This window comes from Acomys minous (assembly GCF_964271855.1).
Source record: "Acomys minous genome assembly, chromosome: 16".
Lineage (NCBI taxonomy): Eukaryota > Metazoa > Chordata > Mammalia > Rodentia > Muridae > Acomys > Acomys minous.
Window position 1 is genome coordinate 85,973,742 of NC_140498.1, and position 12,073 is coordinate 85,985,814.

Below are 12,073 nucleotides of genomic sequence, written 5' to 3' on the forward strand. Positions count from 1 at the left end.
TGCAGGCCTACATGCCAGCAGAATACTGTATAAATAGTAAATAAATCTTTAAAAAAATAATTTATTTATTTTTATTTTATGTGCTTTGTATGTCTGTGGGTGTCAGATATTGGAGTTAAAGACGGTTGTGAGCTGCCATGTGGGTGCTTGGAATTGAACCCGGGTCTTCCAGAAGAACAGTCTGTGCTCCCAACCACTGAGCCATCTCTCCAGCCCTAGGCCTCAACTTTGAAAGTTCCAGTCACCTCCCACTTCTAGCGCCAAGCTGGGAATAGATCCTTGAAACATGGGGGTTTTGGAGGTATTTTGAGTTCCAAGAGTTAAGAGAGTGAGAACCCAGGTTTCTTTCTTTCTTTCTTTTGGTTTTTTGAGACAGGGTTTCTCTGTGTAGCCTTGGCTGTCCTGGACTCACTTTGTAGACCAGGCTGGCCTCGAACTCACAGCGATCTGTCTGCCTCTGCTTCCCAAGTACTGGGATTAAAGGCGTGCATCACCACCGCCCGGCGAGAACCCAGGTTTCTAACCAGATGCACAAGCTTTGGCTGCACATGTGCTTACATTAATTTGTACTTTCTGGTGAGCCTTGGTAGCAAGAACCCCATCGCAGCTGCTCTGATGCTTGCTACTGGGGTATATGCAAGTCAGATAAGTGTGTGTGTGTGTGTGTGTGTGTGTGTGTGTGTGTGTGTGTCCGTCCGTGTGTAGTTTCACCTGTTGGGTAGTGTAGGTTAAATGTTCAACCTATGACTATCCCATTGGGTTACACAAACATTGGGACTTATTTTCAGGTTCATCCAAGCTTTTTGTTTGTTTGTTTTGTTTGTTTTTTTGGTTTTTTTTGAGACAGGGTTTCTCTGTGTAGTCTTGGCTGTCCTGGACTTCCTTTGTAGACCAGGGTGGCCTCGAACTCATCCAAGCTTTATATATGGACTTTTGTATTTGTGGAATTTGTCTTTTGTCAACTTATTTTGTAGCCTCCCAAAACTATATTAGTATGATCCTCTGCAGATGTGCACATGAACAGCATGGAGGAAAACAAAAACCTTTGGAGCCACTTGCCACGGCCCTTCCCAAGCGAGGTCTTGGAGGGGATGTTTAGCTCTCAAGAAGGAAGCGAGCGTCCCTTTGTTGTTTAAGCTGCCCCCAAGCACAGTGCTGGAGCACCAGTTACGGCATGCAGAGAAAATGTGTGTCACGTGAGCTTCCTTCAGGCCATGGACTCGGTGGCAATGAGTCAGCCGTATATATTAACTAAGGGGTCTTTAAACAGAATGTGTTGATTGGTTAATTAATTGGTTTATCAGATGCAGATGATTGATTGGGGAAGATGTGACTTAGAGGCTGGAAGGGACCTTAGCCACGTTTCTCCCCTGGAAGGGGAAGCCAGTTTCCTTCCTCCCGTTTCTTTGTTTGTTTGGTAATGGATACGAGCGGGTGACTGTCATTATGTGCCCTGTGCAGGCTGCTGCGTACAGCAAAACAGTTTATCCTTTGTCTTCATGGAGCTTATAGGTTATCGTGGATACAAACGAATCTATGGTTAGCCAGTTGGGCTAGTGCCGTGTGGGAAAATGAACAAGTGTTGTGGGCAAGGCTGGCGGGAGGGACTGGTTTTGACTGGGGGGAGGTGGGAGAGGCCTGGAAGCTCTCAGGTAAAAGATGAGAAGGTTGAGCCCAGGGAGTGACAAGTGGCCAGGTCTGGGTGGGCCAGTGAATGCTGGAGGTGTTGGGAAGGAACTTAAATTTGATGCCGAGAGTCCGAGGGAGTCATTAAAAGACTTCTTGTTGGAGGGACGGGTTTTATTCACTGCGATAAAAATGTATGTTGCCCAAAAGTTAGCATCCTGGGCGTGGGTAGATGGCTCAGTGGGCAAAGGGCCTGACACGCGAACATGGCCACCCGAGTTCCCACCGTCAGCTCATACCTGCCTTCCCAGCGCTGGGGAGGCAGAGACAGGAGGGTTCCTGGAGCTTGTGGCCTAGTTAGTTTAGCTGGATCAGTGAGCTTCTGGGTCATTGAGAGACCCTGTCTCAAAAAAATACGTAGATTAGATAGATGGATGGATGGATGGATAGATGGATGATGGATGGATAGATGGATGGATGGATGATGGATGGATAGATGGATGATGGATAGATGGATGGATGGATGGATAGATAGATGATGGGTGGATGATGGATAGATGGATGGATGGATGGATAGATAGATGATGGGTGGATGATGGATAGATGGATGGATGGATAGATAGATGGATGGATGGATGATGGATGGATGGATGGATAGATGGATGATGGATGGATAGATGGATGGATGGATGATGGATGGATAGATGGATGATGGATAGATGGATGGATGGATGGATAGATAGATGATGGGTGGATGATGGATAGATGGATGGATGGATGGATAGATAGATGATGGGTGGATGATGGATAGATGGATGGATGGATAGATAGATGGATGGATGGATGATGGATGGATGGATGGATAGATGGATGATGGATGGATGATGGATAGATGGGTGGATGGATAGATGGATGATGGATGGATAGATGGATGATGGATGGATAGATGGATGGGTGATGGATGGATGACGGATAGATGGATGGATGGATAGAGGGATGATGGATGGATGATGGATAGATGGGTGATGGATGGATGGATGGATAGATAGATGGATGATGGATGGATAGATGGATGGATGGATAGATGGATGGATAGATGGATGATGGATGGATAGATGGATGATGGATGGATGATGGATAGATGGATGGATAGATGGATGGATGAATAGATGGATGGATGAATAGATGGATGATGGATATAGATGGATGGGTGGGGTGGAGAAAGACAACTAAGAGCATCCTCTAGCTTTCACATGTGTATGAGTAAACCCACACGCTCCCCCCGTGCCCCTCCCCACGGCGTGTGTGTGTGTGTGTGTGTGTGTGTGTGTGTGTGTGTGTGTTACATCTGCATCTTCCTTGTGTGCGCATGCCAAGGAATGACCCCAGGGCTTCATGCGTGGAAAGCAGGTGCTCTAGCCTCACCGTAGTTCCCCGGCCCCTGGTGTTTTGAGGCAGGGTCTTACTGTGGTGGCGCAGGCCGACTTCAGACTTGTGCCCCTCCTGCTTCTGTGTCACTTCATTCTGACTCTTTTGAAGTTTGCAGCCGACAGTGCTTACACTCACGGCGCTGTGCAGCCATGACCGCTGTCCGTCTCCGGGACACTTCGTCATCTCAGACAAAGACCCTGCACCGTGACAACCTATTTCCTCCTTCCCTCCGCCCCCCGCAACAACTCCTCAATCAAACTTCTTCAAGGTTGAGACTAGTTCAGAAGTCGAGGCAGCAGGGAGCAAGCTGCTAAAGGAAGGCGTGGCTAAAAGCCCAGCTTGTCAATGAAGAGACAAGGTTGTAGGCGTGTTCTCAAGGGGGCGAGCGGCATGGGGACCTCAGGGGTTGCTTTTGTGTTTTGGGGGTCAAAGAGAAATGTCAGAGCTCTCTCCCAGGTGTTGCATTTACCAAGGCAGGAGGACCTGGGGTCCATGCCCTTGTTCCTGCCTTCTCCCTGGATGTAGGACCGTCTTGGTTTCCAGCATCCTTGGTGTGCCCGTTTGCTTCTAGGTTTGAGCCCTCTAGGCTCCCATCTTTTTCTTGCTCAACTTTCTCCACTCGGCTTCCTTGTTAGTTTGTCAGAGGCGCAGTAACAGAGCTGGGGCTTAAGTGACAGCAATTCTTTGTCACTTCTGGTGGCCCGAGGCTCTGCCTGTAGCTAAGTCTTTAGAAGCTCCTGCTTGGGCCCACCTTCCTTCCTCTGCGCTGCAGTAGAGCCGCGTCCCTCCGTGCTGCCTGCTCCTCCGTCTTTGCCTCTTCCCCGTGTACAGATCTCCGCAGTCCACCCAGTCTCGCTCCACAGAGCATTCCCTGAGCTACAGGCTCTAATCATACCTCCAGGTCTTTCTCCATCCTTTCTAGGCAGCAGCAGAGGGCTCCCCGGTCCTTAGGTCTGTTATTAGGCTCAGTGCCTAGGAAGCATCCATCGGAAATGGGAAGGTAGAGGAAGGGCCAAGCTAGGGATTCATTTGCCCAGCTATCTCCCTGCGGGGCCATTGCTGTTGACTGACCGTAGCCGTTGAAGGCCACGCTGCCTTCCATAGCCTTTCCTGCCAAGGTCGAGGTGGCCTCGAACTCACAGGGATCTGCCTGCCTCTGCCCTCCGAGTGCCAGGATTAAGGACTCACTACTCTTGAGTGTTTCTGTCTGTGTGTTTGTTTGTTTGTTTTGTGTGTGTGTTTGTTTTTTAATTACGATTTTATTTTTATTTCATTGGCATTTTGCCTGTATGTATGCCTGTGTGAAAGTGTTGGATCCCCTGGAATTGGAGTTACGGATAATTGTGTGAGCTGCCATTTTGGGTACTGGGAATTGAGAACCACGGGTCCTCTGGAAGAGCAGCCAATACTCTTTATTATTATTATTATTATTATTATTATTATTATTATTATTATTATTATTATATTTATATTTATACAGTATTCTGCCCCCATGTGTGCCTGCCTGCCACAAGAAGGCACCATATCTCATTATAGATGGTTGTGAGCCACTCATGTGGTTGCTGGGAATTGAACTTGGAACCTTTGGAAGAGCAGCCAGTGCTCTTAACCTCTGAGCCATCTCTTCAGCCCCACTCTTCGGTATTTTATTTTATATTGAGACAAGGTTTCCCTGTAATCCTGCCTGGCCTAGAACTCACTATGTAGCCGAGGCTGTCCTTGAACTCACAAAGGCCTGCTTGCCTCTTCATCCCAAGTGGTGGCATTAAAGGAGTGTGTCACCATGCCTGGTTCATCCGTTTTGTTTTTGGTGGAACCAAGTTTATTCCCCAGACACCAAGAATCTGGGAAATAATTGTTGAATGAATGAAAATTCAATAGCAAAACTTTCCAGAAGTTTCCTGAGGATAAAATTTTAGCCACTTAGTTTTATCTCTTTGATCTGCTCACCAACTGCCTCAGGTCCTGTGATGAGTTAACTGACTTCCCTGTCCTGTGTTTTCCTGCCTCTCTCCTGGCGACCTGCTCAAAGACCACTCCTCAAGAGAAGGAACCAGCCTGGCACGGTTGCGCACGCCTGTAATCCCAGTACTCAGGACGCAGAGGCAGGTGGATCTTTTGAGTTGTAGGCCAAGCTGGTCTACAGAGTGAGTCCAGGGACAGCCAAGGCTACACAGCGAAACTGTTAAGAGTCTCGAGAAAAGCAACAACAAAAGACAGGGCTTAGCTGAATAACCTGCAGTTAAAGCCTGTAGCTAAGGCTCTCTCTCTGAGCTTGATAACCTGAGCGGCTGCACTAACCATGCCTCCTCAGACTTGTTCTTAGGAAGTGATTGAGGTGCTAAGGGCGGGAGCCTTTGGTGAGGCTGTTAGCACGTCTGGCAGCCACTAGGTGATCTTTTGTCCGTTGCTGTTGCTGTTTCCAGAACAATGACCCGATCTTCTAGACGTGTCATCAGGTGCCAGCACACGCTGCAAGTGCGATTTCCTTCCTCTCTTACTTCTCTTCCTCCTTTTCTTTTTTTCTTCTTTCTAATTAATCACTGTTAGGAATGCTTGGCTATATAATGCCCGTAGATAACTCGTCCCTCCTTGGAAAACCTAGGGAAAAAACAGGGCAAGGTCGGGTGAAAAAACGGGATTTATTTGCTTCCTAGTGCTGGGAATGACTTAGGGCACCCAGCATGCTAAGTGAACATTGTACCACTGAGCTGCATCTCAGCCTCTCCCTTCTGGTTAATTTCACTTTGTGTTTCCGAGGTGGGGGTGAGGGAACCCTTCACATAAAGAAAGAGAGGCTTGCTGGGCATGGTGGCGCACGCCTTTAATCCCGGCACTCGAGAGGCAGAGGCAGGTGGATCGCTGTGCGTTGGGTTGCTGTGTGTTCTGAGGCCAGCCTGGTCTACAAAGTGAGTCCAGGACAACCAAGGCTACACAGAGAAACCTTTTATTGAAAAACACACAAACAAACAAACAAACAAACAAAAAGAAGCCGGGAAGGAAGGAAAAAAGAAAGAAAAGAAAAAAGAGATGGTTATGGTTAGTTTGTTGTTGCTTGGTTGGTTTGAGCTAGCCTAAAACTCACTGTGTATCATAAACTGGCTCCAGCCAGGCTCCCGGCAGTCCCCCGCCTCCCTCCCCCGCCTCACCCCCAAACACCGGGATTACAGACCTGTGCTCCCACTAATTTATTGACTAGCTTATTTCATTAAAGAACTTGAGTTCAAATTTCCTTTTTAGGCTGAATTCCACTATGTGTATATATACCACAGTTTTGTATACACCACAATTTGTTTATCTGTTTGTCAAAGAACACTTGGCTTTCTTTTACCACAATATGTTTTTTAAAGATTTTATTTATTTATTATGTATACAGTGCTCTGCCTACATGCATGCCTGCAGGCCAGAAGAGGTCATCAGATCACCTTATAGATGGTCGTGAGCCACCACGTGGTTGCTGGGAATTGAACTCAGGACCTTTGGAAGAACCTTCAGTGCTCTTAATCTTTGAGCCATCTCTCCAGCCCTACCACAATATTTTTTAAAGATATTTTTCATTTTTATTTTGTGTGTGTGTGAGTGTTTTGTCTGCATGTATCATGTGCACCATTTCACGCCTGGGTACCCAAAGAGGTCAGAAGAGGGCATCAGACCTCTTGGAAGACAGCTGTGAACCAACATGTGGTGCTGGGACTCAAACCCAGGTCTCAGTGTCTTTTTGAGGCACCTGCTGCAAAGCCTGGCACCTTGAGTCGCCTCTGTGAGACCTGTATGGTACAAGGACAGCACAAGCTGTCCTCTGGTCTCCACACTTAGGCGAACTTGTACCTAGATGCAAAATAAGTAAATTGATCCCAATCTTCTTTTCATTTTGCTGTTACATGATCAACTCCTTTAAAAAAAAAAAGATTTATTTATTATTTATACCGCTTTGTAGACCAGGCTGGCCTTGAACTCTCAGCGATCCACCTGCCTCTGCCTCCCGAGTGCCAGGATTAAAAGCGAGAGCGCCACCACCACCTGGCAATTTGTACCGTATTCTGCCCACATGTACACCCACTCGCCACAAGAAGGCACCAGATCTCATTCCAGGTGGTACTGAGTCACCATGTGGTTGCTGGGAACTGAACTCGGGACTCTGTAAGAACAGCTAGTGCTGTTAATTTCTGAACCATCTCTCCAGCCCCACATGATCAACTCTTTATTCTCAAAACCAACCTGTTATTACCATCATCACTCTGAACTGTCTGGAATATCACAATCTGTCTTACACTGGTCAACATGCTACTGAAAAAGAGTCATGCTAAACAGTGATTCTCGTTTGCAAAAGAGGATTTTTTTTTTTTTTGCACCTGTCACCTGTCATTACATCTTGTCCACAGCTTCAGCCACTTTTTAAAGTACTTGGTGGTTCACATCCCTGTGATCTACTAAGTGGGAGGCTGAAGCAGGAGGATTGCTAGGAGTTCCAGGCCAGCCTGGGCTACATGACCCCCCCCCTTTTTTTTTTTAAACAAAAACCAAAAACAAGTGGAGGAGGTGCACGCTTTTGATCCCAGCACTGGGGTCTAAGAGACAGATGGATGGGTCTCTGTGAATTTGATGCAGCCTCGTCTGTCTACAGAGTGAGTTCCAGGACAGCCAGGGCTGCACAGAGAAACCTTGTCTGGAACCCCACCGCCACCGCCACCCCCAGCCCCACCCCCCAAAAGAGAGAGAGAGAGAGAGAGAGAGAGAGAGAGAGAGAAGGAAAGAAGAAAGAAAAGTTATGAATTTGGCCTATTGGCCTTGATACATGAATTTGGTCAAGCCTTTTCGGTATTTTTGTTTGTTTCCTGTTTTGGGTAGAGGATAACTTCATAGGTTTGTTGTTGTTGTTATTGTCTATTGTTTGTTGGTTGGTTTTTTGGTTTTTTTCAAGACAAGGTTTCTCTGTAGGCTTGGCTATCCTGGAAGTAGACCAGGCTGGCCTTGAACTCACCGAGATCTGCCTGCCTCTGCTTCCCCCTGGGATTAAAGGTGTGTGTTTCTTTGTGTAGCCTTGGCTGTGGAGCCATTTTTAAAGGTTTAGAACAAGGATGGTAAATAAAGAGTCTGGAGCCGGGCATGGTGGCACATGCCTTTAATCCCAGCACTCGAGAGGCAGAGGCAGGCGGATCACTGTGAGTTCGAGGCCAGCCTGGTCTACAAAGTGAGTCCAGGACAGTCAAGGCTACACAGAGAAACCCTGTCTCGAAAAACCAAAAAGACCTGCATCTTCTCCCTCCCCGCTCCCCCCTCCTTTTTTTTTTTTTTTTTTTTTTTTTTTTTTTTTTTTTGATGGTCAGTATTTGAGGTAGTTAGCCCCCTACAGTGACAATTTGCAGCTCTTTAAGAGGTAGTTGGTTTCAAATGGACTGCAGTCCCAGCTGGGTCACCTTTCTGGGCAGAGGCTGAGGCCACACTGAAAGAGTTGGCAGATCCATGGCGAGATGGCCCCACCCTCTGAGAATAAAGAAAGCCTGGCCACAAAGATGGTGATGGTGGAAGCTAGGCTTAGCCTCAGCTCTGTTCTGTACATACATTTTACTGGGGGGCGGGGCTCCATTTTGGCTAGTTTAGCTAACCCAAGGAAAACATGGCTGATGAAAAAGATATGCATATACGATGCTTAAGCAGTTTATTTTCTTGAGGCCATACCTTTCACTGAACCTGGAGCTTTCAGGTTCAGTTAGCTAGCTTGGATGGCCAGCAACCCTGGGGTACATCCTCCACCCCCACCGCCACCCCCATTCCTTCACTGCTGTATACCTCCAGCCTCTGCTTCTCTGATCCAAATTGCATGGGCATTTATGTTTAATATGGGGCTTGGTAAGAAGAGAAATGGCTCCTGGTCCCGAGAGCCTGAGGCAAGGATGAAGACCTGGTGAGATGGCTCGGCAGGTAAGCCTGACTGCCTCCAAGCTGGGCGGAGTGGTCCATACGCACGTTTCATGCTAGCACTCGGGAGGCAGAAGCAGGTGGATCTTTGAGTTCCAGGACAACCAGGGCTACACAGAGAAACCCTGTCCCCACAAGCAAGAAGAAAAAGTTGGGGGTACCTGCCTTCAAGCCTCCAACCTGAATTTGATCCCTGAGCTTCTTGTGGTGGAAGAGCCCAACCCCACAATCTGCCCTCTTTTCTTCATGTGTGCACTGTTGCAGTGGTGACCCCCCCACCCACATGCACACATACCTTAGGAAAATGTAACAGAAATTTAAAAGAGCAAGCCCCAGTTCAGCCTGAACTAAGTATCAAGTTCCAGGGTAGTCTGAGTTACAGAGTGAAACTCTGTTTCAAAAAGGAAGGAAAGTAACTTTTTTTAAAAAGGGAAAGATTTAGTGGTTATGTATCATGTGTGTTCTGTCTGCCTGTGTTTCTGAGTACAGTGTGCATGCCTGATCACTGTGAGTGCTGGGTCCCCTGGTGACTCCACCACCCAAAGTGACTTTAAAAGTCATCAGTGCTTTGTGAATTGGGGTAGGTGATAGGAAAGCATCTGTTAGGTCAGTGGCAGTCATCTGTTATTTTAGTTAATCAGTTAATTAATGTATTGAGACAGAGTTTCTCTGTGTAGCTCTGACTGTCCTCCCACTCACTCTGTAGACCAGGCTGGACTTGAACTTACAGAGGGATCTGCCTGCCTCTGCCTCCCCAGGGCTGGGATAAAGGCGTGCAATAACATTGCCAGGCTTAAATTAGTTCATTAAAAAAAAATCTTGTGAGTAGCCTCATATCTACCATATTTCATATTTATAGGTTGATTTTCGTTAAAGAGGCACAATTAGGAAAGGAGCCTTCATTTGACAGAAAGCTCAGTCTATTGAGAGAGCCCATATGATACATATATGTGGTCTTTAAATGCTGTGGAATGTGTCTCCAGGGTGTAAATAAAAAGCAATTAAGTAGCATTAGTAGTTTCTTTAGCTGAAATTACTGCAGCCCTCAGTTTGTCAAAATGCTGATCTAAAAACCAGTTTTACCAGGTAATCCTGGACTCCCTAACTTGGTATGTGACAAGACTCGACAAATTTCTTTTTCATTTCTCTTGTATAATAATAATGATTCTCCGGCAGTGGCACACGCCTGTAATCCCAGCCCTCGGGAGGCAGAGGCAGGGGGATCCCTTCTAATGGGCGTGTTCACAGATGTTGTTCATCAGCTCAGTAGGGGACCAGCTATTTATTCATTGTAATTGACCCCCAGGGTCTCTGTACCCGCTTTCTATACCGGCCCTGTGGAAAATGTTCCTAAACTTTACCCAAGGCCTTCAGGATGTGGGCACAAAGAAAGAGGCCTTACACTGGGGACTGCTGTCTCAGCTGTAACCAGAGTCCAGGTGGAAGGCGGCCGCGTCCCCAGTCTGATGTCCCTCCGCCCGTCTTCAGAAGTGAGCAAGTTGAGGGTGATGGTTGGAAATGGGCTTCGGGGGCTGGGAGTGTGGTGAGTGGTTGAATATTCGGTCAGCAGGACTGAGACCACGGGTTCTGTTTGGAGAATAATCTCCACAACAGCGAAAGAGAGGGCACTCTGCATTAGCTTTTCCTGTTTATTTAATCCACTATTAAACAAACCCTAAAGTATTAGTTGAGGTTTGACTGGGAGGAATTCATTCAGCCTTAAGACTATATTGAAGGAGATGAAGCTTTGGCTTATAACCCTGGGAGTAGATGGAAAGACTAGGGGCGCTGGAGAGATGGCTCAGAGGTTAAGAGCACTGACTGCTCTTCCAGAGGTCCTGAGTTCAATTCCCAGCAACCACATGGTAGCTCACAATCTGCCCTTTTCTTTCTTGCTTGCTTGCTTTTTTTGGTTTTTCAAGACAAGGTTTCTCTGTGTAACCTTGGCTGTCCTAGACCAGGCTGGCCTCAAAGACACGGCAATCTGCCTGCCTCTGCCTCCCAAGTGTTGGGATTAAAGGTGTGCACCACCACGCCTGGCTCCCTTTTCTTTCTTTCTTTCTTTCTCTCTTTCTCTCTCTCTCTCTCTCTTTCTTTCTTTTTTAAGGAAATGAAGTTTTGTTTTGTTTTTATACAATATTCTACCTGCATGTGAGCCAGATCTCATAGATGTTTGTGAGCTCCCATGTGGTTGCTGGGAATTGAACTCAGGACCTTTGGAAGAGCAGCCAGTGCTCTTAACCTCTGAGCCATCTCTCCAGCCCCTCTGATGCCCTTTTCTGGCATATAGGTGTACATGCAGATAGACCACTCATACATATAAATACCTATTTTTCTTAAAAAATGAAAAATGGAAATTAAAAAAATAACTGTAGGGGCCAGGGTATAGCAGTGTGACGTGCTTAGCTATCATGCACAAGGCAAGCCACATAACTATAGTAAAATGAAGGGGGAGGGGAAGGCCTCCTAAGAGCAGTGTGAGCTAAAAGAGCTGTGATTTCAGAAGCATCCACGCATAGGATGCCCTGGCAAGCCCTTGTGAGAATGGTGACAGCAATTGTTCACATCACCATGCTTTGTTTTGTTATTGCTGTTTGTTGATACAGGATCTCCTGTAACTGATGCTGCCCTGGAAACTCACTATATAGTTCCTGCTGCCTTGAGATGCTCTCCTTCCTCCTTATCCAACCTCCTAAGTCACCACACCTTCCGTTATTTATTTATTTATTTATTTTTTTGAGACAGGGTTTCTCTGTGTAACCTTGGCTTGTAGACCAGGCTGGCTTCGAACTCACAAAGATCCACCTGCCTCTGTCTCTGGAGTGCTGGGATTACAGGCGTGTTCCACCCTGTTGCTGTCTTTTATTGCTCTAATAATTATTTATTTGAGACAAGATCTCACTACGAAGTCATGACTGGCCAGGAATGATACGTAGATAAGGCTGGCCCTAAAATTCACAAAAATCCACCTGCCTCTGCTTACAGTGCCAGGATTAAAGGCATGATCTACCACGCTCAGCTTATGTATACTTTTAATTTTGATACAAGCTCTTGTTAATCTGTTCAGGTTTCTTTGAATGGTAGCTAAGGCTGGCCT

At 46.8% G+C, this 12,073-nt stretch overlaps 1 protein-coding gene across 8 annotated transcripts in view; it reads left to right on the top strand.

The window, feature by feature from the left end:
• The window catches only part of KDM2B (lysine demethylase 2B), a 150,759-nt gene that overhangs the window by 102,430 nt on the left and 36,256 nt on the right, over positions 1-12,073 (top strand). The gene's annotated exons all lie outside the window — the stretch shown is intronic.